At 32.3% G+C, this 27,956-nt stretch overlaps 1 long non-coding RNA gene across 1 annotated transcript in view; it reads right to left on the reverse strand.

Moving 5' to 3' along the window:
• Nucleotides 1-27,956, reverse strand: part of LOC145683394 (uncharacterized) — a 522,616-nt gene that overhangs the window by 400,916 nt on the left and 93,744 nt on the right. The gene's annotated exons all lie outside the window — the stretch shown is intronic.

Below are 27,956 nucleotides of genomic sequence, written 5' to 3' on the forward strand. Positions count from 1 at the left end.
GACAAAGATATTCATATTGAGAACTTCAAGAATCGAACTGAGAACAGAAAAGTGAGTGAGACATGAAGAAGTACATTGAACAATGACCTGTTGTGAATGAGGATGAACATTTCCCACTTCCACATCCAGTGAAGAAGAAGAGAAGACAGTAAGACGAAACTGAAAAGAGTTGGAATACAAGAGTATCGAGAAGGGCGAAAGTGTCTGTGATTTCGCGATTGCCCAGTTCATTTTAAAACAAAGAAATTAACCAAGAAAAGCAAAAATGAGAAGTGAGAAACATAGGTATTTCCTTTCTGATAGAAGCCTCGTAAGAGAATAGTTTCCATCCCCTTACATTACTCTCCCGTTGTCAATTCCCCCTCCTGAAGCAGGGATCACCCTGAGTGGGTGTCGAGAGGGAAGACTTCTCGGCAAAACTGCATGTCACTCGAATTACGAATCAATAACAGGAAGCGATCTAAAAAAGCAGATTTATTTTTACAACTGAAAAGAATAAATTCATCCCTGCGGCTCGCGGTGGAGAAGTGATCGTCTTCATTTAGTGATGCTAACATCGTGTGTAGTTTAGATTCTCAAATACTACTCTTTGAGAACTTTGAATGTGAACATGAATAATCAATAGTATGAAGAATTAGTGAATTTGGCTAGCGGCATCCATATAACATATTCATGGAAGTGCGGTAACATTTCTGATTTGGTCTGCAACGATGGTATTCCAGTAACTGGCAGTCTCAGGCTGACAAGTGTCCTTCTTCGTGTTATAGAAGAGAGGTTAAAATGTTATGCATTAATTGCAACCTTCCTAGCCAAGGGTCTGAAGACAAATCAACCGGGCTGTGGAATCCTATTACAATAGCACACTTATTTTCGGAGCTCTACCAGTACTCAACCAAATTAACTTTACCAGTACTCTATTTAGAAAATGTGGCGGTAGTAAATCTATTGGGTTTTATTTCTCTTTTCCTCAGTTTATGGGGAATTTACCAAGCAAATGGAAGATTATAGAAGCCGTATCATCTCTTTTCGATAAATAGTTTCTGGTTCTGTCTAAATGGTTATAACAGAACTCTAAAATACGACAAAATACAACTCTAAAATACGACAAAATACGAAAACTCTAAAATCTGACAAAATATTTTGTTTCTGTGAGAGATAGAAATTTAAATTGAGCATTCTATAATTACTCAAGTACTTTCCAGATTATGAGAGCATTGGATACTATTGAAAGTTACAATGTATTGTAGTGAAATTAATCAACAAAATTGTAATAACAATCTTATAGCGGAACTCTGCATTTGCAATCTGTTATAAAACTAGATAAACTGTGTGGCCAACTTTCGAAATATAGTACTTTTCATTAAGTTAACAATGTGAGCGGTGTGAAGAGTTCTGTGTTCATCAACCAAGTAACAATTGAAGCTAGAACGAGTGTGATTGACAAAAAAAAAAAAAGAAAATTAACAACCACCGGCCACGAAAGGACAATAAGCAGGCCTCAATGTTCTTCCCCGAATCCTGATGTTCCCCCTCCTGTAAATATAATTGAGAGCACCTGGCAAGACGTGGTAGCGGCAAGACATCCATACTGGTGTTCACATCCCTACTTATTTGGTGTCTCTTTTCCTGTTTTGGCCATTTTCTTTCTTGTCAGTTGGGAAGCAATTTTGGTATTATTTAAATAAACGTGTAGTGACAATATTGGTTAACATAGCATTCTATGAATCTAGTCAAAACGCCAGTACCGCTAGTACATGCTACAGATGTAGTTCTATTGTGTGCTGTAAAATATGTTATATATACAATGTGTAATATGCATTAAGAGTTAAAGCAAAAGGCATCCGCTGTGTGTGTGAATACGAAAAGGAAAATAAAGAAGTTTCCGGCTGAAAATAAGGAGTACAATATGAAAAGACAAATATAGCACTGTGTCTTCCTGGGCATGAAGCATCGGAGATTAAGCCGAATTGAGCCGGTATAGTGAACGACAGGCGAAGTAAAGAAAGTATGTAAAAAATGTACAAGTCTTAATAGTCCTAATAGTCTTAATGAAAAGATATTGAAATATCGATAAAGGATTGGCAAGTTTTGTGTTTTATTAATACACGTGCATTCCCCAAGTATTATAGTGCTTTTTTGGATTTTATACAAGAGTACACGATTTCAAACTGAATAAAATATAGCTCGTTAGTTTGACATCAAATGTCAGAATTTCGCCTGTTAGTAGTTTGCTACCTCATTTCAGTAATAAAAACCATTTTATAAGGTTTATAGCGAAACCTCGAATTTCCTTCGATGTGATCGAATACAGTTTTACTTTTTGCACATCATAGACTTTTTAAAAAATAATCTAAAAGGTGTGAAGTCTAAGATGAGGTTAGATAAGTTAATACTACAGTTAAGAGATATACCAAAAACATTTTATTCGCGTATGTTGATTATGTACTGTTTTATAAGCATAACAGCGAAGATACAAAGAATTTAACATGCTTTTTTGAATTTTCGAATAAAAAACTTAGATTTTGAAATTTCTGTGTGAGGATACTGAACAGAGTGAATAATCAGGAAGTGATTGGAACGTGTGACAATCATCATTTCTGACGTTTGTATACACAAATTAGAATCCATTACGAGTAAAATGCGTTTTCTTGCATTTTGTAGAAATGTAGCACTTAGATGGAAAAATCAGTGAAATTTGTAATAAATTCTACTCTTAATAATTCTACATACTTAAAAAAGCACATCTAAGCATAGAATTTGATTTTGTAAGTAAGGTTGTCGAAACTAGCAATTTCTAGGACTAAAAGTTTCGAGTTTTCGTAAATTTAGCATTTTAAGTTCAGACCTAGAAATTGAGAGTTCTGTTGTGGGTAGAGAGAAGAAAGACGAAAGCTAAAATCTCGCCATATCAGTAAATGTCACGGAAACACTGTTTCAATTTGTTATCGTGACGGAAATTTGCTTCCTCAAGACCAAGCTAAAATAATTTCGCCTATTTAGCAGTTGGCAGGACTTCGATAGTCTTTTATTTCCGTCTCTAACACTAGGTTAAAAGTAAGAAATGAAATGCAATAAAACAAGAATATCAGTTCCGATGTAGCGAAAACAAAGTAATATTAAATTTATCACTAAGATTTGAGTAAACGACTTTTAGGTATTTGCTAAATTTTATTTTAGCATTAACCTTACCTCATAAGAAATATGGACTAAGGCACAAAGTCAAAAATCACGAAAAAGTAGGAAAAATTAGAAAATTATATGAGAGAAGAAGTTCGACCGAAATTAATAATAGTTATTACTATAATATATTCAACATTGACAGAAGATCCGATTTTAATGAGACAAGTTCCGGGTATTCTTCATTATTCACAAAATTTAAAAATAACATACATTTTTAGCATGTCGGGTAGTGGTTCAGATGTAGCAACTAAACAATAAGACAGTAATCGAGTTCCATTTCGAAACTAAATGTAAATGTGTAGGTAATGTGCCGAAACTGCGATGAAATTTTCGATATTTCTTATTTCCTTAGTCCGTGTAAGAACTTAATGTTGACGGACAGGAAATCCAAAGCCGATGGTAAACACGAACGGTGGCTTCTGATGTCAATTTTATCAATAGTTAGGAACTATTTTATTGAAAATACTATTTTTCTCCAAGAAAATTATTTTTTTTTATCAAAGGAATGAACATAAATATATTATTCACACAGACAACAAAAATTGTAAAGTAAACAAATTAATTTTTCGTCCTCTTTCTAATGTAGTCGAAAGCATTATAGATTATCTTATGCAATCCAAAGTTTTCTAATGAAATTTCGATATACTTTATACTTATTCGGTATCTGTATATTTATACTGTAGGTTATATTAGAGAAACATACTCATAACCAGGCCCGTAATTATATATTTTGCGTATCTATGCTCTAAATTGTATGCCGCACCATGGAAAAAATTTTCGCCCCTTCTAAAAGCTAATATTATAGTTGAATTCATAATTTTTAGGCCATTGAGAAGAATAGCGACAGTTTTAAACGAATTCAACCTCAAGGTCATACTCCACTCCCCATTGAGAAGACAAGATTTCAAAAGTAATCGAAATCGACAGATATTCATAGGTGTTCAAACTCGCGAGCCCGACGCTCGTGAGCTCGGCACTCGCGCTCAACCGGGCTCGGGCTCAATAATTAAGCCCGAGCCCCAATGAAATAAGTGAGCGCGACCCCGAGTGAGCGCGAGCCCACTTCAGATTAGTGAGGGCGAGCCCGAGTGAGCGCGAGACCAGTTAAGAGAAATGAGCGCGAGTGCGAATGAGCGCGAGTCCAGTTCAGAGAAGTGATCGCGAGCCCATTTGAGGGAAATGATCGCGAGTCCGAGTGATCGTGAGCCCAATTAAGAGAACTGAGCGCGAGTGCGAATGAGCGCGAGCCCAGTTCAGAGAAGTGATCACGAGCCCGAGTGAGCGCGAGCCCAGTTAGGAGAAGTGATCGCGAGCTCAAGTGAGCGCGAGCCCAGTTGAGGTAAGTGATCGCGAGCCCGAGTGGGTGCAAGCTCAGTTGAGAGAAGTGAGCATGAGCCCGAGCGAGCGCGAGTTAAATTGAGTGCGAGCCCGCGCTCACTTAACACTCACGTGGACTCATTTGCTTTAGAGTAAAAAAAAATAGGAAACTCATTCCATGTGCAGAATTGTAAAGGAAGAATGAAAAAAAAACTTTACAAAAAGAGAAAACACACTCTTGAGGTCTGATCTGTCATTTTATTGTCCAGAGGACTTCAAACACCTTTCGATAGAGAACCGACTTTTTTATGGTTATGAGAGGATGGTATTTGTTTGAGGCAGGTATTTGTTTTTGTTGTTTTAATAACAACTTCCATGACCCAAGCTTCTTCTTCTTCTTCTTCTTTTTTTTTGGTGAGATCATAGAGTAAGGAAACTACTTGACCTTGCGAAGTAGGAAATTTATTTACTAGCAACTAATGAAGCTGTGCGTTCATAGAAAAATCGAGCGAAATAATTATGTATTATTTAATTGTAGCTTCTTTAAATCCCAATAAACAAGAGTAGCTCTTAAGAATGTTGATAACTTGCACCATAATGGTCATTCATTCCATTAATTTATATGAGGAAACATTGTTTTAATTTTTTGAAATAAAAGAATTTTAGACTGTTAATTTTACTGACTACTTCTTCTTGAGATCTTTAAATGTATTCTAAGCGAAATTTAACTATGGTATTATGCAATTTTAATATATATAAATGAAAACTAAAACAATATTACATTGAATATTTTTATAGCAAGGAACTCTTAAATAGGCCAGAAAAAGAAATTAGTAAAATTGAATGATTAAAATCTCGTCTATTTAAAAGAAAAATTCTTCCGCATATAACTCAATGGGCTATTAAAAAAGAAAGATAGGAATTCAACATCCAAAAAAATAAGACACACACACACACACACACATCTCCTTTCATTAAAGTCTTTTTTCGAAAGCTACCCTGAAACGATGGCGAGTCGTTTGTTACAACCAGTGTTAAAAGTGAGGGAAACGACGAGGGACGTCATCCCCTACTTTCAAAAATATCTATGGCGTCCCTCCACTTCCTAAAAAATATAGTGGGCAAAGACAGGCACAGGGGACAGCATAACGTCATGTGTTCCTCAACCTTTTCAGATCCATTTTTACCCTTGGTTGCAATTCGATTTTGATGTTGTTGACACAATATTTTCATTGCGGATTTATCAAATCTTATTACCGTGAAGATTAGCACATACCTGACGAAATAGCTATGGGTTGCCAGGCACTTATTCATATTGATTCACTGAATAAGTGGTAAGTATTCTCAACTTCCAGACGAGCGAGATCTCATATAACCTCACTGATGAAAAAGAATATTAAGCTCCAAAGAAACAAACACAAAACATTCTAAATTTCACGATAGCTTCGTAAATTGACATAATTACATTTCCTCTTTTAACATAGTTTTTAATATTACCTCATTTTATACAGGTACTATTTTTCCGTTATGTTACGTCATTAAAGACCCGGCTTTTAATATACATAAGGAAATGTAAAGATTAATTGAAAACTAGAACCACAATATGCTTCCCATTTTCGAAAGTATTACACATAACGTCTCGACTCAAACTGATATTATGACGTAAATTTATTCATAAACATCTTTATTGAGCTTTCATTAACTTCTAATTTTCTTTGGTGTGTTTTAACAAAATGCATGTTATAATCAACGCATGTTTTCAAATTTTCAGTTTTAATACTCTTAAACTTAGCCTAAATTAAGAAATATTCTTATTTAATGTATTTTAGCAGTACAACATGCTTTCAAATACATAATTAAAAGTAGAGGTTGCTCCTGAGGAAAGTCACATAGTTAAAAAGTAAGGTTTTCTTGCTTCAAAGTAAGGGCAAAAAGTAATCTAATGGACTTAGAACATGCAGGCCCGAATGGGAACACTATTGTGGGGCTCCAGGTTTCAGAAAAACATGTAAAGAAGTCACATTAAGACTATATCATCCCGGTATTCATGGAAGTGTCATATCACTTAATAGGCCTATTTTTTCATCAGAAGTTGGAAACGTAAAGAAAGAAAAAAAACTGCTGCAGAATTAACTTTAGAAAATATTGCTTGTTTCTTAATACAAACTATTCACTCCTTCAAATTCTAGATAGAGGCCAACAGGCTATACGTTCCCTTGTTTCTCCATTTGTATATGAGATCCTGGCCGCCCATATTGTTTTATACGGAAAGTACGTACACATGGAATACTTAGAAAGTATTATAAAACTTGCGTTTTCAGCTACACGTTTGCAGTCCAAAAACTACAGGATTTACAAATGTAACATACGATTTTACATACGCTACGTACACATTTTTCTCAGTGTATGGTATTGAAGCATAGTCTCAGATGCATAGCTATTATCTACAGAGCACGACAATGAATGAGCCTCGATGCTTGGTAATACAATAAAACTTGAAGGCGAACGTCTGCTTTTAGCATATCTGAGATTTACTAATTTTGTTGTACTTACTAATTCATGCAGTTCCTGAGCACAAAATTATCATCGGCCAAGATCGATCTCCACTTCACTGACTCGGGGTTGGATAGTTGGTTTTTTAACAATGGGTGGGACGGGGGGAGGGTTAACATTCTTCAGAGCACTAACACTTTCACTTTGAACTTCTTGGTGACAGGGGTTCAGAAAGTGTATACTGGATTGTGGACTACACAATGGTTCAATACTTGCATTATCACATTCACAATCAGTTTGGACATCTTCGTTACGCTGACTAAACGATAAAAAGAAATCACCTATAATTTATTCCTAATAAAAATCATTGGACAACAGTATTACAAGCTCTTCCATTGGTCTAGTGGCTAGCACGCGCGACTTTCGTGATAGATTCCCTGTGGGAAAGTATTAAACGACAGTGGTTCAGATTCCACGTTAAAGCTATAAGTCCATGTCTCATATAGCCTCGCTGATCAAAGGGGACGGTGAAAGATAATCAATTAATCAATCAACAGTATTTCAAATTTCAGCTTCATAAACAACCTATGACTTGTAGGACTAGGTCATTTTGTTAAAGCACCTGTTTTAACGAAGTTTAGTATTAACGTGTCAGGTATTTCTATGAGATAAGAAAAAAACATTATTTTGTAACTAAATGATAGCCCTATCCACATGGATTCTGCAAACAGAAACAATGAAGATCGATATAAAAGTGACTCATATTATTTTAACAAAAATCGATTTAGATAATAGTTTGGGCTGCCGCAAAAATAGGAAAAGTTAGAAAACACCGATTAATTGTAACAACTCCCTCAGGGGTTGAAATTGGAAAGCATACGCCATTAATTAGCCTATTAAGGTGTACAAGCACGCGAGCATGGCTCTTGCGCTCAACTGGGCTCGGGCTCAATAATTGAGCCCGAGCACGAACGAGCGTGATCCCAATTGAGAGAAATGAGCCCGAGCGCGAGCGCAGTCGAGAGAAGGGAGCGTGAGCCCAAGTGAGCGCGAGTCAAGTTGAGACAAGTGAGCGTGAAACCGGGTGAGTACAAGCCCAGTGGACAGAAGTGAGCTCGAGCCCAGATAAGATCAGTGAGTGCGAGCGCGAGTGAGCGCGGCCCAGTTGGGAGAAGTGATCGCGAGCGCTGGTGATCGCGAGTCCAGTTGAGACAAGTGAGCGCGAGCCCGAGTGAGTGCAAGCTCAGTGGACAGAAGTGAGCGCGAACCCGGGTGGGTGCGACCCCAGATAAGATTAGTGAGTGCGAGCGCAAGTGAGCGCGAGCCCAGTTGGGAGAAGTGATCGCGAGCGCTAGTGATCGCGAGTCCAGTTGAGACGGTGAGCGCGAGTACAGTCGAGAGAGATGAGCGCGAGCCCGAGTGAGTGCGAGCTCAGTTGAGAGGAGTGAGCGCGAGCGCGAGTGAGCGCGAGCCCCGTTGAGATAGGTGAGCGCGAGCCCGAGCGAGCCCAGTGGAAAATGGCCATCTATGCAGATATTAGTGTTAAATAATTAGTTTTCGAGGTAGATGAGATTAACTCTATTAGATTTCATGATCTTCAAGTTCGTCCTCAACCCTTGGAGTGAGGGTGGGAGAAGATGAATTTTTAAAAATAATCAGATAAACTAGCTAGTTAGTAACAACTGTAATCAGAGCGAAATAAACATATTAATATATTTTCTCGCGCTTGCACGGGAATCTGCAGGCTGCTAGTTTTAAATATTACTTTATTGTGAATCTTTCATCAAACCATGAGGGCCACGGTGGATCAGTGGTAGAGCCTTCACCTGAGATTAGTAGGTTTTTTGGTTCGATCCCAGTTAGCGCCTAGTGAGCCTTGTGGTGCACAAACACCGTGTATGTGAGCTTTTTCGGGTTGTCCCGTTGCCTTGCACTTTTCATTCCATCGTCCTATTCATTTCTCATCATTACCGTCTCCTTTAGTCTCGCCAGCATGGTAGAATCGTGGGACATAAAAGTTAGAGATTTAATTGGAATTCATTTATAAAATTATAAAATTTTGTAGCCTTTAAATTCTGCTCGAGCACAGAATACCACTTACTTAAACATGGGCCTGTTCATAGGGTGAGAGAATACACTGACTAGTGACTAAATCAGTGCTCTGTGTAGTAACGATGTCGCTTAAAAGTGATACTGGAGGAAGTATGAAATTTCTTATTGATTTTTTTACAATATATAGTAGATAGTCATGGTCACTTCTGGGCTAAATCTCTAGACCAACCAATTTCGGACATATTTTTGACCAGCGCATAAGGAAACAACTAATTATACAAAATTACACGGCGCAAAGTATTCCCATAACTACAATGCTAAAGTGAGATCGCATAGGCTTTTATGACATTTAAAGTCATAAAAACTTACATCTGACTACAAAAAATCACTAAATCTAGCTATAAAAATTACAAAAATCATTAAATCTAGTTACAAAAATTACAAAAATCACTAAATCTAGTTATAAAAATTACAAAAAACACTAAATCTAGTTACAAAATTACAAAAATTTACTAAATCTAGTTACAAAAATTACAAAAAAATACTAAATCTAGTTACAAAATTTTATAAAATCACTAAATCTAGTTACAAAAATTACAAAGAAACTAAATCTAGTTACAAAAATTACAAAAATCACAAAATCTAGCTACAAAAATTACAAAAAATCACTAAATCTAGTAACAAAATTACAAAAAATCACTAAATCTAGTTATAAAAATTACAAAAAATCACTAAATCTAGTTATAAAAATTACAAAAAACTAAATCTAGTTACAAAAATTACAAAAAAATACTAAATTTAGTTATAAAAATTACAAAAATCACTAAATCTAGTTACAAAAATTACAAAAAATCACTAAATCTAGTTATAAAAATTACAAAAAATCATTAAATATAGTTATAAAAATTACAAAAATCACTAAATCTACTTACAAAAATTACAAAAAATCATTAAATGTAGTTACAAATGATTTACATAAGAATCAAATAGAACATTATAGTACTAAACTATAAACAATTTACATCTAAAAACTTACAATCTAAAATCTTATATTTAAAGCTACAATTCTTCTATCTTATAATGTCCCCATGGTAGAGTACTTATCCCATCCTTTAAAACACATCTCTTATCATCTAGACAACTTAAAGCTAACTTATGTACTTCTATACTATACAAATCGTGCTTATAACTTCTAATCAAGTTCATCTTCTTATATTTTTCTTTTTGATTGAACAAGCAGTCTTTACAATCGTTTAATGATAGTTCTTTACTTATAACATTTTTCTTAACTCCTTTTGCTTTCTTACAACATTTATCTTTTTCGAATCTGATTGAATACATTTTTGATCTTAAACCAACAAATTCTTCTATGATTGTTTTTTAAGTTCATCTTTCATCTTACCAAGTATTTTCTTATTGGCCTGTGGTATCTTATATCTGTTATCTTTAGAGTAATCACTCGTGTCGAAGTAATCAATATAATTTTTCCTGTCATCGTACACATCTTCTGTTTGGATATGGTATATATAACTATCGGTATCTGTATAACATACTTCTATTTTGTCTTGATATTTTGGTTTCATCACATTATAATGGAAATCGTACATTAAATATTTTGACAAATCTAGAATTGACATACCAACATTAATTGGTTTGTTAAATTGCACTTTAATCTTGTTCATGTGAACTGCTACTAAATTTTTTGTAAAAACTGTAGTACTATTAAAATTTGGTTTCGCTACAAGCTTCTCGTATTTTTCTCATCACTTACAAGTTTAATATTAACTTTCTTTCTAATATTCTCCATAGTCTTCCCAAATACTGAATTATCCATGAGCTTATAAAAGTCTCTTTCAAAATCATTTGTTGCTTTCGTTCTCATTTGTGTGTTTAAATCAATATATTTCTTTAACCAATCTGATTGTTTGAACTCTATTACTCGATGTATCTTGTTAAGTTTTAATCCAAGTGAAAGACATTGTTTTAGGTTTCGTTAGTGAATTACATATTTTTCTTGGTCATATAGGGTTGTTAATAGCTTCGATTGTTTTGAACCAGGCCGACATATATTTTGAGGAGCTAATGGGTAGTCTTTGTGATAGTCATGTAAATCTTTAGGATATTCAAGATCAACTTTTAATATATAACCAGTATCAGAATCATCAGGTATATTTGTGAAATCTATTTTTTCAATCTCATCTTCACTTAACTATCTAAATTCCTTATACGTTAGATATTGACTCATCGCCCACCCATACAAGTTATTGGCATCTAGATACATTAAGTATGAATCTTCTTTATTCTTATCATAGTCTTCCATATACTTATTATTTGCTTTAACATATCTTTTTGAGCATTGACTAATCCCATCTTTTATACCTTTCTTTACCATTAATACCACATCATAATCCCACAAGAATTCTTATTTTATATTTGTCATCTTTAACATCGCATCCCAAGCTAAACCAGGTGCTGTCATATACCAAGCAGGATCAAGGTCATAAGCTTTAAGACATGTTTCTCTAACGTTCTCAAACACATCTGCTAACAATAATACATCTGTTTTCAAATATAAATCATGGTATTGTCCGAGATTCTTAATGTCAAATGTTTCCCATACTTTCTTTGCATGTTCATAAAATCATGTGTGTTCATAAGCTTGTTGAAGAATGCTTCCTTTACCGGTAGTTTTCTTTCTCTAAACCTATTCCAATTGTTAACATAATCATATGTGTAAACACCTTTTCTTATTACAAGTTGAAACGGTTCTTGATTAGGACAAAAGTGTTCGGTATGTATCATTTGCTCACGTTTCAAGTACGATGACAATTTGTCTAAACTAGATGCCATAAATCTAAATGAATCTACAAATTTCAATTTAATAGTTCCAACCTTTTTACTGAATGATATGTATCTTTCTTCATTATTGGGTATTAGATCTATTTCTTCTTTATTACATCCAAGCTCTTTTATAAACAAGTGTGAGTCATATCCTGTCAAGTTATGTATGATCGCTGGTACAAACTTTGGTACTTTGACTTAAATTGCAGTTATTACATAGAGGTGCTACAAATTTTCCTCTTATATGATCATGATGCTTAACTTTATAATTTTCTTTAGTATACTCCTGCTTACAGTAATAACAACATTTAGATTCATTGAACTCTTTTCTCTGACTTTTTGTTAATGGTAATTCGTTATTTTGTTGTATATGTTCGATATGTGTTTAGCTTATTTTGTTAACAATCTTATAAATTTATTAGCAGCGTTCTCACTTCAATACAAAACAGGATTAGTTTTACTTCCATCGCTCTTTACTACATAATAACAAAATCCAGATGGTTTTTATTGTTGATATTTTTTCGTATATGGCTCGTTATCTGGATAACATTCTTCACAACCCATAACGTTATGTAACAAACATTCAAAATCAGCATACATCAAAATTGGCATTTTTATTGTGTATTGGTAGTTTTTAAATTCAACACATTTACCTTCTTCAGGCATTATTAGTTTTACTGGTTCATTTAACGGACAATCTTCCTCATGTTTGTTTAAAGCGTCTTGTGAGTAAAAGTATAACAAACATCTATCACATAAATATTTTCGAGCTCTCTTTTTAGTTAACTGTGTACATACTAGTCTGCTTAAATCCTTAATCCAACAATAGTGTGTTTTAACTTGATCTTCATTTTCTTCTTTTATATATAATAAATTGACATGATATTCTTGCTTATTATGTGTGTGATGTAGTATATAGATTGAATAGTCTTTATCGTATGCATAAACATTTATAGAAATATCAAGTAATTCTTCAGCTTTTGGAATATCGCTTAGTTTTACAGGAAAATGAATGTTTTTCTAATTTAGATTCTAAGTTTAACAAAAGTTCATTATTTTTTGGTACTCGTTCAGGATGTGAATTTGTAGGATATAAGGCTCTGTATAATGAATATAAGAAACATTTTTCATCTTCATTCTTTACATTAATTACTGCCCTTTTGTTTTGAATTTGTTTAGGTAATTGTATGTATGTTGATCCTCTATATGGTGTATATTTGACGATTGCTAGTTGTAAAAAGTTAATGTTTATAATTGCCCAGCCAGAACCTCTAGCTTGGAACTCATCCATTCTTGTTCTTAATCTTTGTTTCATCTTAGTTATTTCTTCTTTTAAATTACTTGAATGATATATTTCTTGGTTTTCAGTGTTAAAATAGAACTTTTGAGTTTCTTCACCTTTCTTATATGTGCAACTTATATAAAGATTAGCTTTTAATGAACTATGTTTATTTAAGCTAATTTGTAATCTGTTTAATATAGCTTTAGATGTTGCAGTAATATATTGTTCAAGTGGATCTTGTGGTTTGTAATCTGTTGTAAATTCCCATGTTTCTAATCTTGATTTCATTGTCGTTCCTTTGAGTTTTACAACAATTGGTACTGATTCAACTTTGATTTTTGGTTCTTCAATTATTTCTTGTTTAAATGGGAATATATCTCAAATCTGTCTTCTGCTTTGTTCATCATCATATTGTTTAAGAAGGTTTATCTGTTCATGTTTTCTTAATAGGGAATATCTTCTGATTCCCCTCTCTTTACATCGTCGCCTTAACTCCACTACAGTAAATCTAATATAATTACTAATATTTTAATATATAGAAAATTCTACTGCTCAATTCTTTATCTTCGCCGGATTATTTCTATTCATTTTTGTACTATTTTTACCTCGATATATACTAATACAACATTTAACATTGTACACTCCTGCCATTGTTTACATATTACGCGTTGTATTAGAACACGACTTTTATGAGAATAACCCATCAAAGTTACATATACACATTAAAATTATATCATTTTTGTAAACTTACTCATCATCGTCATAATCTTCACTACCATATTTATATTCATCATCACTACTCAAATCAGATGTTTTTTGTTGTATTATTAATAATTCTTTTTCCTTTAACAGTATTTGCTTCTCTAGTAGTGCTGCTAAGAGTTTAAGATCATCATGAATTAGTTTGTCTATCATGTAATAAATTAAAATCTTTCTCCATATTTATTATATAGAAAACCAACAAAAATGAGATAAATTTGAAAAAATCTAAGAATAAAAACGAACAGGTGAATATGGGTAGTACTAAGGAAATATTATCTTACAAACCTATATTTGATTGTGTATGTAAATATTTAGATATTGGTGGTTATAATGATGAAGACAAAATAAATTTTAGCTCATCCATAGGTATGTTAGATCATTTGTTCAAGAAAGCCGTTAAAGAAAACAACTTATTTCTTATACAAAACATTCTCTATGCAATAGTTATGAATTTGTCTGATGAGATGTTAGATTCACTGACTGATGTACAATGGTTATCTATAGGTTATGATGATTATGAGGAGGAATATAACTATGATCACATTACAGAAGACTTCATATGCAAATATCAGGAGAAAGTTAATTTGAGTAAAATATGTTCATGGAAAAAGTTATCAGAAGAGTTTATAAGAGAATTAGCTGATAAAGTTGATTGGGAGAATGTTTCGGAAAGCCAAGACTTACGAGAAGACTTTATAAGAGAATTTGCAGATAGAGTTGTTTGGAAAGTAGTATCGTTAAATCAAAACATATCTGAAAAATGTATTAATGAGTTTATAGACAAAGTTGATTTTGATGCCATATCTTATGGAAGCAAACTCTCTGAAGCCTTTGTAAAAAACATGCAGATAGAGTTGATTGGTGGAGCTTATGTAGGACTCAGCAATTATCAGAAAACCTTATAAGAGATTATGCTGACAAAGTAGATTGGAGAACGATTTCAATATTTCAAAATTTAACAGAAGAATTTATTGCAGAGTTCAAAGACCGCGTTTATTGGTATAACATTTCAATTTATCAAGACCTTTCTGTAAAGTTTATATATGTATTTAGACACTTTGTGGATTGGAGAGTTATAATAAGAAAATATCATAATAATTCTGATTTAGGTACTATATGGAATTTAGCATTCGATGTTACAACAAATGGTTTGTTTAATGTTTAACTAATTAACATAAAAATAGTAACCTTACTTATTAATTACCTTTAATCTATCCGAGCCTTTTATGGTTATTATTCCATAAAAGACAACATTTATATTTAGATAACAACATTACTTTTATCTATCCAGCTATTATGTGAATCATCAAATCCTAGCCATTTAACGTATACTTTATCACTTTTCATTCTTAACACCTTTTCCACCAAGTATTCATCTTTATGTTTCGTCTTTAATAGTTCTGGTTCGTAAAATCTACCTTGCACATCTTCTTCTTCTAAATCTTTAATTCTATATGTAGGTGGATTAGATGGAATAACTTCACTAATAACAAATACTTCTGTTGACCAATTAGGTGTATATCCTTTCTCAAATAACCCTTTCGATTTACTTATACGAACATAATCGCCTAATTTGTATTTGAGTTTAACAAGTTTATATTGTTTCTTATACACTTTCTCCAATATTGTTCGCTCATTCTTCTTATTAACCTCTATAGGCTTTAAGCCAATTGTTCTATGTACTCTATTATTATACTCACTACCCAATGTTGGTAATATCTCTATCCATTTATAATTCCCTTGTGTTGTGAACCTTTTCCACATGTTTTGTTTAAGTGTTCTATTAAATCTTTCAACAACAGAAGCTTTCATAACACTATAGGTTAAGTAATGATTAATCTTATTTTCATCCATTAACTTCTTAAACTCTTTATTGTAAAACTCTTTACCTTGATCAGTTTGTAAGTTACTAGGTTTTCTCATTCTTAATATGGATTCGAATGCTTCTGTACCATTTTTACTACTCTTATCTTTAAGAGAAACAGCAAACGCATAATTCGAAAACACATCTATAATCGTTAGCAAATACTTATAACCTTTATTTAATTTGGAAACACCTTTTAATACTCCATTATCCATTTCTACAAGATCAGCTTGCCAAAGATCATCGATACCTTTTATAACCACACTTATACTGTCAATGTTTTTTCTAGATGGTTTGTGAATTTCTTCTATCATGTCTTCTCTAACACCTTTACCATCATATAGTCAATCATTCTTTTTAACGAATTGAGTTTTAGTAACACCGCATACAGAACAAATACCTTTCTTTAGATATCTTCCATTCTTTGTTTTTTCAATTCTAATTGTGTCTTTCTTTGTATCTGTTGATTTCTTACATTTAGCACAATACATCATCATTATTTATTGTATAGAAAATCAATAAAATAATTAAAATTTATCACTACCTAATACTATACGTTTAACATTATCAACATCACTTGATTCGTTTTCACCTTCATCTTCTATTTCTATATACATAATAAGCAATAATAATTTACCTTCTTTCAATTCAGAATCATTAGATTGTCTAACTGTTAACTGATCATGCATATTAAAGTGTAATGGAAAATTTTCAACTAAAGCATCATTTAAAAATAGGTCTATAAGATGTTTATTAAGACTTGATTCTATATGCATTAACCTACCTCTATAAAGATTTTTGTAGGCAGCAGCTAAATTATATACAAAAAGGCTGGTTTCCCAAGATCATCTTCTGCCAATCGACATGGAAATTCAACAATTTCTTTTCTTGTAAGTAAATTAAACTCTTCTTTCGCTGATTCAAGCTGTTCTAATGTTACAACATCTTGTTTATCAATAGCATTAGATACATAACCAATCTTTTATTCTTAAAATCAACCCAGGATGTAGAAACTTCTCTACATTCTTCTATTATACTTTTAACATTACCAAAAATACCTATATTTATTATATAGTAAACGTCTTTGGGAAAGCTCTCTTTCTATGAACATTACAACAAAAAATAATTGTCCTTTCTCCATAGCTGAATTTTTATTTGGCTTAATTGTAATTATATCGTTCTTGTTAAAGTTAAAAGGTAAATTTTCAATCAAAGTATCACCCAAATATACCTCTAGAAAGTATTTATCCAAACTTAATTCCATGTGCATTATTTTCCCAATATAGTGAAATTTGTAACCATTAGAGAGATTAAATATTCTAAAGATTGGGTCTTTAACATTCTTAGTTCTCAATCGATATAATAGAGGTACAGTTTCTTTTTGCATGATCAGTTTAGTAGTATCCATCCTAATCTTTTGAAAATCTTTCTTTATGTTTGTATCTTGTAACGTTTCTAATGCATCTTCAAATCGTTTTCTATCGTTCTCTAATTGAGCTTCTATTGACCTAAGTTGACTTAAACTAACAACATCATTTAAATTCTCCAACAATTTTAATTTTCTTCACTAATATTAACATCACCTTTTCTATCTTTAACATTACCAAATATATCTATACTCATTTATTATACCGAAAATGTCCATCCTAAATTTTCAAAATATTTTTTAACATCTCTATTTGTCTAGGTGAATGATTAAAATCAATATCAACATGAACATCATGCTTTTTCAACAGAGAGTACAATACACATTTTAAGTTGATAAACAATACTCTTTTCGGATACAGTTCTTTAAAGGTCTCGTGTAAATTTTCGAAGTCGATTATAAGTGTTTCTTGCATATGTCGTAAGTTTAATGGTTTCTGATCGGTAAGGTGATAGTGTATTAAATAAACATCATCATATATTTTTGTGTGTTTCTTTTCTTTAGTACTTCTAAAACATCTTTTGTTGATATTAAATGTTTTGACATATCCCTAAATTCATCATTTAACACCTTGAACACATCTTCAGGAATAATTCTATCCTGTAAAGCTTGCAAACGAGATAGCTGTAACTTAAACCTTTTGTAGTATCATACCATCGTGTTCTTACACAACCTGCTCTCATTTCTTCATTAGTACTGTAAACCCAACCACTCTCTACAGAACATTCATCACAAACGTATCTACTCATACCTTTTTTAATGACTTACTACCAAAATAACGGCATTTTAATGGCCTAGAGCTATAATTTGACAACAAGTCCTTTAAGGTAATTATTGGATATATCTTTACCAACTCTTCTTCCGTGTACAAAAATTTAGGTATAAACATTTTCCATAATTCAAAAACTGTATATACCTTGTTTTTATCTTTTAAGTCTATCTTACTAACATACTGAAAATACCGATATAAATTATAACTAACTAGTGCATCTAGTTCATCTTCATGCTTCTGATAATAATCTAAAAAACTATTGCGTATAGCTTCCATATTTATCTTAAAACAATTTTTTTACGGATATAAACCATAAAAGCACTTTAACATAATCATATACATAACATCACTAAAAGAATATCCTTGATTTAGAAGATTTAAAACCTTAACACAAAGATGACCACATATAACTGAATTAAAGTCTTGTATTCGTTCATCATTTTAAAATAAGTTTTTCGTACCAAGATATTGTACCCGTTGTTTAGGAGGAATACCACCATAAGAATCGAACACGTACTTTATGTTGTTATCTTTCCAATAGCATATCCAATGAGTACCAATGTTTTCTTTTTTAACGAATTTAACTACACCACACTCATTTACATAGGGTTTTTGTGGAAGTTAACTACACCACACTCATAAATACACCTCTAGATCTTTTTATCTTTAATTCTTTAACCAACCTCTCTATATCGAAGTTGGTCAATGGTTTTAGTTTTTTAGACTTCTTTGGTTTACCTGCTTTTCTTCTTCAATTTCTTGTTTATTCTTCTTAGCATCAAGTACAGTTTTAGTAATCGCTGCTGCACCACCTGCTAATGAGCCAACTGCTCCTAAAGCTGCTAGAATGGCTAGAATTGTAAAGATAAAACCGCCAATATGCTCTTTCTTAATCTTTTTCATTTGTGCAGTAGTTAAAGTTAAATCCATTCCTTTACCTTCTTTAATTTCCTTAGATATATCGCTAAGTTGTTTTTTGTTAATACATGATCAATATTTAAATCCTTTAGTTCGTTATAAGGAACACTAAACATAGAACCTTTTATAGACCACATCTTCCTATTTATTTAAGAGAAAATCTTGGTTTGTAAAAATACAGTTGTTATAGCTTCACCAAAATCAATTAAATAATCATTCTCATCTGTTGTCCTTATCTCAAAATTATAAACCTTTTTTTGGATATAGGGAAAAATAATGGATAAGTAGGTTCGTAAATAATACTATCTTTAAACTCGGCATCTGTTTTAAATGATGCTATAATTGCTGTTTCTCTATGTGTGTACTCAGTATCTTTAACAAACATACAATCTGCTATATTACAGTGAATATTAATTGTATCGAACGGATGAAACTTTGGTATCTTATCTCCAATATGTTCTGTGTTTCTAGCTAAGTTTTTTTCACTAAAGCCTAATACAGTATTCATGGTATCTAAGGTTATATTACATCGTTCGTTAAATATTTTAACTCTATTTTTCTCTCTATCCTCAGTAAATTTAATATCTAAACTAGCATTAAAAGCATCAGAGTATGGAAGATTTGATTTAATGTATTCCTCTACTTCTTTTAAATTATATTGACCAGGTTGAACTATAAGTTGTTTTGTAAGATTAGAAAAGCCAAGAAAGTCACAAAATGTTAGTTTATTATTTTTTTCTGTAATGTTTGGAGTTAAGTATGTTGTGTAAAACCCAACTTGTCCTATACTTAAATAATTGCTACTGTTGTCTAATTCGTAATGAAGTTTCTTCTTTAAAACAGAAGTATCGCTCGTTAACTTAAATACCTTAGTAATTTATTATATAATAAATGAACGAGTTTGATTTACCTAAAGATATTACAAGAGAGAAAGTAATCAAGTTAAGAGAAGATATCATTCAAAAGTTAGAATACAGTTTAAAGAAGAAGAGAAAACTACGAATTGTTAGATATGTATACTATACTTTCATTATGTTATCGGTTATACTTTCTGCAACAACTGGGTTTATTAATACTTTTATACCTGTAACAATTTACTCAATATTAACAACATCTCTTGCAACTGGAAGTGCTATTATAACAGTTTTGCCTTCTAAGTTAAACATAAGCAAAAGAAAAGATGAATATAAGACCTTTGTCGCTTGTATTAACTCATTTAAAGAACAGTTAGAGATGATAATAACATTAAATGGTGAAATGCATAACGAATATATAAAAGGTACGTTGCATGAGATCAGAGAACAACTTGAAGATATAAGATCATAAAAGATGTTAGCAAATAGGGACTTGGCGATTTTCTCTATAATAAATGAGTAAGAAAACTATTAATTGGGATGAAAAAGAGTTGGTAAGAGAAACAACACTTAAGAAAAAAAATGAAGAACTTATACCTGATGATATTCGATGTCTTATTGTAGGTCCATCTGGGTGTGGTAAACATTTCTATTATTTAACTTCTTATTACAGCCAGGTTGGTTAAACAATAATTATTTCTACATATATTCTAAAAGCATGAATCAGCCAAAGTATGAACAGTTAAAGGATTAATTTGAAAAAGCAGAACTAAAGCTTAAGAAGCAAATAGCAACGTTCTTAAGCAGTAATGATTGTATTGTACCTATTGATGAATGTGAAAAATACACTATAGTTGTGTTTGATGATTACATTTTAGAGAATCAAGATACTGTAAGAAATTACTTTACGAGAGGTAGGCATAGACATTTAGACTGTTTCTATCTTGCAGAGACATATTCAAAAGTACCTAAACAGCTTATAAGAGATAACATTAACTTCCTATGCGTATTTAGACAAAGTGATACTAATCTTAAACATGTGTATAACGAGTATGTTGGAAGAGATATGTCTTGTGATAAATTTAAAGAGATATGTTCAAAACGTTGGCAAGAAGATTATGGTTTTATAGTAATTGATATGACAAGGAAAGTAAACAATGGTAAGTATAGGAACAAAATAAAACACTTTATAAAAGTTTGAAGTTTTTGACGTTTTACGTTTTAACGTTTGATGTTTTCACGTTCATTGATGTTTTTCACGTTTTTACATTTTAACGTTTTAACGTTTGACGTTTTACCACGTTTGTTGACGTTTTTCATGCTTTTTGACGTTTTTTGACGTTTTTCATATTTATTGATGTTTTTTCGTTTTCTATATAATAAATGGATGAGAAAGAAATTAATAAGAATATCAAGTTACAGGAGTTCTTGAGAAAGGGCTTCAAATCTTGGAAGAAAGAAAGAGCAGGTATATACGATAAATTTAAGACGCAAGAACAATATGTAATTGATGCTATTCAAAATTTAGGATGTGAAATCAAAGTAGCAGAACAAAATAAAAATCGATAACCGAACTTGTTCCAGTTGCACATAAGACGGCTTCAGTAGATCCTAGTCTACTAGAAACACCTAAAAAGATAACTTATGATAGCTCCCCAAGTAGTAGTGATACGCCTATAACAGGAGAAATAAAACAAATGAGAAAACAAATTAAAGACAAAGTCGAAGGAGTACAACCTTTAAGAACATCACAATCATTTAGTAAGATTGCAACGAAATATTATAGTAAAAGAAGTGATAGTATATTTGGAATAAGAACTCTAGAAGAAAATGGAAAAAAAATAAAAAGATAGGAAATTCTGAAGTTAAAGTGAGTGGTGATAATTTGATAATTAATGGTAAAACTTATAAAGAAACAGAAGGTCTATGGGAATTGTTAACGATGAATACTAATAAAACCATTTAAAATTATGATGATGACGATTTTGAACAGTACAAGGAAATAATAATAGAATCAGATCCTGCCATCCAAAAATATAATCTAGATAAAAAAGTAGCATGTAATAGAAGTTGTAAGTACATTAATATTATTAAGCCTATTTGGGATGATTATATTAAACCAGATTTACCTTCAACTTCTAAGAAGAACACGACCCCTAAAAGGACTGGGGAAGGATCTAAACAATATATAGAGATACCTAAAGAATATATATGGACGGATGATGTGAGAAAGTTAATTGATCGGTTAATAGTTATAGATAGAGAAGAAAAGGCTGGTAATAATAACTTTTATAATGAGAAAGTAGGTATGGTGAGTATGATTAATAATAAGCTTTCACAATTTATTCCTAATGATCCAAAATGTATAGGTTATTTGATTAAGATCTTAAAAACATTATCACCACGATTCTGGAATGATGAGAAGCTTGGTAGAGGATTAGTAAATGATTTGATTAATAAACTTCCATTTGAATTGCATATTCCAGGATTTTCGTACTGTGGTCCGGGCACTAAGCTACAAGAAAGATTAGAAAGAGGTGATAAAGGTATTAACCCATTAGATTAGGCTTGTAAAGAACACGATATATACTACAGAGACACAAAAATACAGTCAAGCAGATAAGGAACTAGAAACTAAAGCATGGGATAGAGCATTTAGTAGTGATGCATCAATTGGTGAACGATTAGCTGCTTTTGGAGTTGGATTATAAGGTTAAGCTAGGATGGGAATTATAAGTTTTTAATTGTTATTATGTATGATTCTTATATGCCATAAAAGCGTTGGTTCAAGATTTTCTTTATAATAAAAGGATAGTATTGAGAGTTACGAGTTACAGAGTTTTAAAGCAAATACAAGAACATTTAATAACTTGAATGAAGCTAACAAATATATTGAGTTTGATTTCGATGTGGGGCATGGGTTAATACATCCACACAAAGCAGATTGTCATATGACATTTGAAGTTGTTGGTGCGTCAGTTGGAGGAACATTTGGTGCAAATGATACTATAAAATTTGTTGATAACCTCCTACCATTCTTCTTTTCTCAAATTGAGGTTAGAGAGCATGGCATTGTTATAGATAAGATTGAGCTACCAGGAATAACATCTACAGCTATAGGAACATTAAAAATTTCGAAACCAGAGGTTGAATATCTAAAACAAGCAGGGTTTGAAACAGATGATAAACTTGGTCTACGAAAGGACTTTAGCGTTTTGTACCCATTAAGATTAATTTCAGGCTTTTTAAGTGATTATAAAAAGGTTATGTGGAAAGGTGGATTGAGAATAACATTTAAAAAAGCTAACAACAATAACGACGTCTTGTACAAATGGGCTGGGAAAGAAGCAGGTGCAACAGCTCCTCATTATGGAAAAAAAATAATAAAAAGTATGGAGATAAAAATTCCTATTGTTGAATACGAATCTAATTATGAAAACAAGTTAAAGTTGAGTATTCTTAAAGAACCTAAAATCATGTTTTCATTCCATACTTACAAATGTGTTCAGAATACTGTCGTAGGTTCTTTCTTGGAGTTTGATGTTACTACTCAATTTAATTCTAGACAATTTGATATGCCTGATTTTGTATTTGTAATGTTCCAAACTGATAGAAGTGGGAAAGAAACAGCAGGTGCAAGTAAGTTCGATGATTGTAAGGTAAAGAATATCTATCTTAAGAATGGGAGGAATGAGGTATTTCCAAAAGAATCAAGAAACTTAGATATTGCTAACAGGGATTATTTTAAGATGTACGAAGATTATACTGCGTTTAAGAGAATAACATGTGGCAATACCGAAATGTACTATGATCCTAAAGAGTTTATACATAACAGACCAATGTATTTGATTAATTGTAGTAAGAGGAAGAATGTATCGGTAAATGAGAGAACAAACATAGAGATTGTAGTATACTTTGCAGAAGCTGTGGCTGCTAATACTATATGTTATGCGATTTTAATTGGACAAAAGAACTTTAGTACGTATGATCCTAAGAATGAAAAAGTAGTAGAAGAGTTTTAGGTAGTTAAATGTATTTTTTGTGATGTTTATGGAGGTTCTCCATAAACATCACAAAAATAATTAAAGTGTTTTGTTAAAGATAAACATTAAATAGCGATTATTGATTTTCTATATAATACGATGGCGAGTCATATTGAGGTTTTAAATAAACTTTGAAGTCTTGAGCAAAAACAAGTTATTGGATTAAGAGAATTAGAATTAGATACAGAATATAAGATTGTGAAAATGGAAAAGATTAAAACTAAGTTTGGAAAGAACATTTTAGTTGAGTGTGAGGAGTTTAAGATCTTTCTTCCACCTAGATTTGCAAAACACTTAACAGATAAAATGATTGATGAGATCGTTAAAGATGGAATAAAAATCAAATACACTGGTCTAAAATATAATTATCCATCTGTTGAGTTCTGTATCTAAATTTCAAATGAGGATCGGTTTTGTGAATCCAAAAAAATAATAAAAATGACTAGAATATGTCTCCAGAAGTAGAAAAATAAAGTGGTTATTATGGATATTCAAGAAAAGTTCATTCTTACTAATAATTTCAATGTAATTGTGAAAAATGTGCAAACCGAAGTTCCAATTGTTTTTGATATTAACGGCTGGCTGTCTATTCAGCCTGAATTATGATCAGTGGACAGAGTTTAAGAAGTCATCGTTTCCTATAGAGAACGAGGTTAGGAGAAGATTCCATTATCAGTATTCGAACTTGTAATTTTAATTGTGTTTTAAGTGTATAAGTGCTTTTATAGTATCAAAACTATAAAAAATTAAGACTTTTGACTATACAGAACACAGTGTCATTTGAATTTTAAACACATGTATAAATAATGTTTTTTTTGAGTTTTTTAATTATGTCCTTAGAGTTATGCAATCTACATGACATTCAGTAGATAGTGAATATATTTCTCTATTGACGGCCGTTTGAATTTTGAAAATCGGTTAATATTTGACAAAGTTATAACAAATTAAAAATTTCGGGAATTTTTACGGGTTTATTTTTGAGTTTTCGGGAAAATGTTATTCTTTAAAAAATCTTAGAATTTTATGTAGATTATGGTAGTATTTTTATCTTTCAAATATCTGATTTTTTGCAGTGTGCCAAATCAATTTTTTTTCTGAAATTTGCCAATTTTTTTATTTGATGAGTTAGCACATTATTAATATGGAGGGGTAAAACTATCCTCTTAAAAATATTTTGGGTAAACACTAGATAATTTGGTAAGTGGGTTGGCAACACTGACTTTTTTCTTTTTTGAACATTGATGCTTAAACTAAATTTGCCGGTTAGGTGACCATATTCAAGCAGTTACTCACTTATTCAAAAGATGGCGTTACATGCGGCATGTTTCAGGCTTTTAAAAGCTAGAGATTTGGGGACAGATTTTGCATCAAGGATTTTCTTCAAAGTGATGACCTTGAATCGAGAAAAGCGGGGCAGACAACAAGCCGTGACAGCCAGGACGGACAGGTAGAACAGACAGTTTTGGTGTTGTTATTATTGCATACTCAGAAGAAAGAGAGAAGGAAACAATCGTGCTTACATGTTGACGTGAGGAGAAGGAAAAGAAAAGAAAGAGGCTATAAATCTTATGCATATATGTATACTCTTTGCTTCTCTCAACTGAATATATGCATATTCGTGTGGTGAAAGTGTATATATATGTACGTAACAGCGAATCAACATACTTAACTTTAAGTTCGCATTACTCGGCTATTAATAAACCGATTTCGATCAAACAAAAAACTATTTTTTCAATCAAGGACAGCAATATAAGTTATAAGTTTTAGATGTAAGTTTTTATGATTTTAAATGTCACAAAAGCCTATGCGATCTCACTTTAGCATTGTAGTTATGAGAATACTTTGCGCTTTGTAACTTTGTATAATTAGTTGGTTCCTTCTGCGCTGTTCAAAAATATGTGCGAAATGGGTTGGTCTAGAGTTTTGGCCCAGAAGTGACCATGACTATGTACTATATATCCCTCAATTTAACAATTCTAGTACAGATTCAGAATAAGTATGGTTTACGGAGTATTATACGGTAGGTTCCGCTCTTTCAGAACAACCTCACGGGATCAGACAAAGGAAGTTACCAATGATTATACCAAATAGAAGTTATTTATAGGCCCGTGATAATAGTAGTGCACCCCCAATAGTTAAAATTGGTTTTCCTAAATTTTTACTTGTTTACGTAGTACAAAATTAGAAATCTATAGACCTTGGTGATTTTATACTCCGTTAATGGCAATTGTAGCCAGATGCAAGGGCAATGATAAATGTAAAAGGGGCCATGGACACAAGTAACTGAATAAATAAGTAAATAAATGAAATGAGAATACATTACATATGGGAGAATAGAATATTCTCACGTCCTATGGTAGAGGAATAATGAAACACCTCACATTAAAATAATAATATCCCTTGGGGAAAGAAGTGTATATTTGAAGGACACTTACATAATATGATACTGCTGATGAAGTGACTGTATCTGCAAATCTTCGAGATGTCTCTTGATGTCATTACCACATGGTTCACCGAAATCACATAAAGAATTCTTGTTGATAAGTAAGATACATTGTGTATACGGAGAGTTTTTGAGGTAGATTGAAGGAAGAGATTAGAAATTGTGATTAGTTCATAGTAGAAACTAATTTGAAGCTCGTTGTTGAATGACTCCACTTCGACTTCCTCCCACCAACGGGCTGGTGTAGGACGCGAATTGAATGTTATACGTTTATATTAATTATGATATATATTAGATAAGAGGTTATTACGTTCAGATCCTCGCAGTGCTAATGAGATCGTAAGTTAATAACCAAGAAAGAAGTCCCATGACGGGAATTATCCATGGGAACATCATGTATTAAAGGACTTTCCACTCTTATAACCGAATAAACCATACTAAAATATCTAATCATATATATTTACTGTCAGAATTGATTAATAGCAGTACTCGATATGATATGAAGTAATTGGCATAGGTCGATTAGTAGTAAAAAGTAAATGAGAAAATGAAACTGAGAAAAAAGTAGGGAAGTGTGAGTAGCAGCATATTTAAGTGAACAGTTTTAACGATGTATGCGCAGTACTTGTTAAGCAAAGGAATTAAGAAAAATTACACTCTGATAATAGGAAAATATGAGAAAGATCAGGACCTGAAGGGGATAGTCGTACGAGTAAGCCCCCTGCTGAACTATATGCACCATTCTGTTATCACATACACACACACACACACACACACACACATATATATATATATATATATATATACGTCCATGAACAGAGCACATAGTGGAAAGAGATTATAAGTGGGTCCCATAAGGAATAGAGAAAAGTCATGAGTCTGTCGAAGAAATTTATAAAATTGATGGAAACATTGAAACCAACGCTTATTGGGCACCCTTTTTAGCATATATGCATGATCGATTTCTGGGCAATTGTGTACACAGGGATGCCGCGAGCCACAATTTATAATATATAGATTTGTGGAAGGTCGTCGACAAATAGAAAGATGGAAAAGGAAATGATACATCAGTAGTAGCCCCAGAGTTCCACTACATTCCCAAGTTCTCTGTAAACGAAAGGTTTACCTCAGAACTATTTCTCGCAGTTATCTAAAAGAAAAAGTACTGAGAGGAAGGCGAGGGAGGGCGATGTCGAACTACAATATTAGAAGGGGTTGGAGTGGGAAGAGAAAAAGAAGAACCAGCAGTCCTGCAAGGACTCGAATCATCGACAATGCGCGAACAACTTTGAAGGTTGGTGACAAAAAGAACCCTGCACGAGAAACGCATAAATGCCATGAAGGTAAAAACAGATACAAGTAGAGCCCAACTGTCTGACCGACAGTCAGTTCCGCAAATATTAGTCAAGAAGAAAAAGGAAGACCTATTTGCAAATTAAGGAAAAGATGACGAAAATGTCGAAACGGAGCAAATACACATTCATACTCAAAAATGGAACACTTTCATAGGTCAAGTGAATAAATTAATCAATATCAACACACCACTGGGAGAAATCTCGAATTCAGAAGCAAACAATAATGTAACTGAACGAAAGCAGAAATATCACAAGAAGTTATAAAGACGTCCCTAAACGTCCCAAAAACGTCCCTAATATGACAGGGAAAGTGTCACTGACTACATTTTTTCATAACATACACCGTAAATAGAA

Source organism: Thermobia domestica, chromosome 4 (assembly GCF_964235325.1).
Source record: "Thermobia domestica chromosome 4, izTheDome1.hap1.1, whole genome shotgun sequence".
Taxonomy (NCBI): Eukaryota; Metazoa; Arthropoda; class Insecta; order Zygentoma; family Lepismatidae; genus Thermobia; species Thermobia domestica.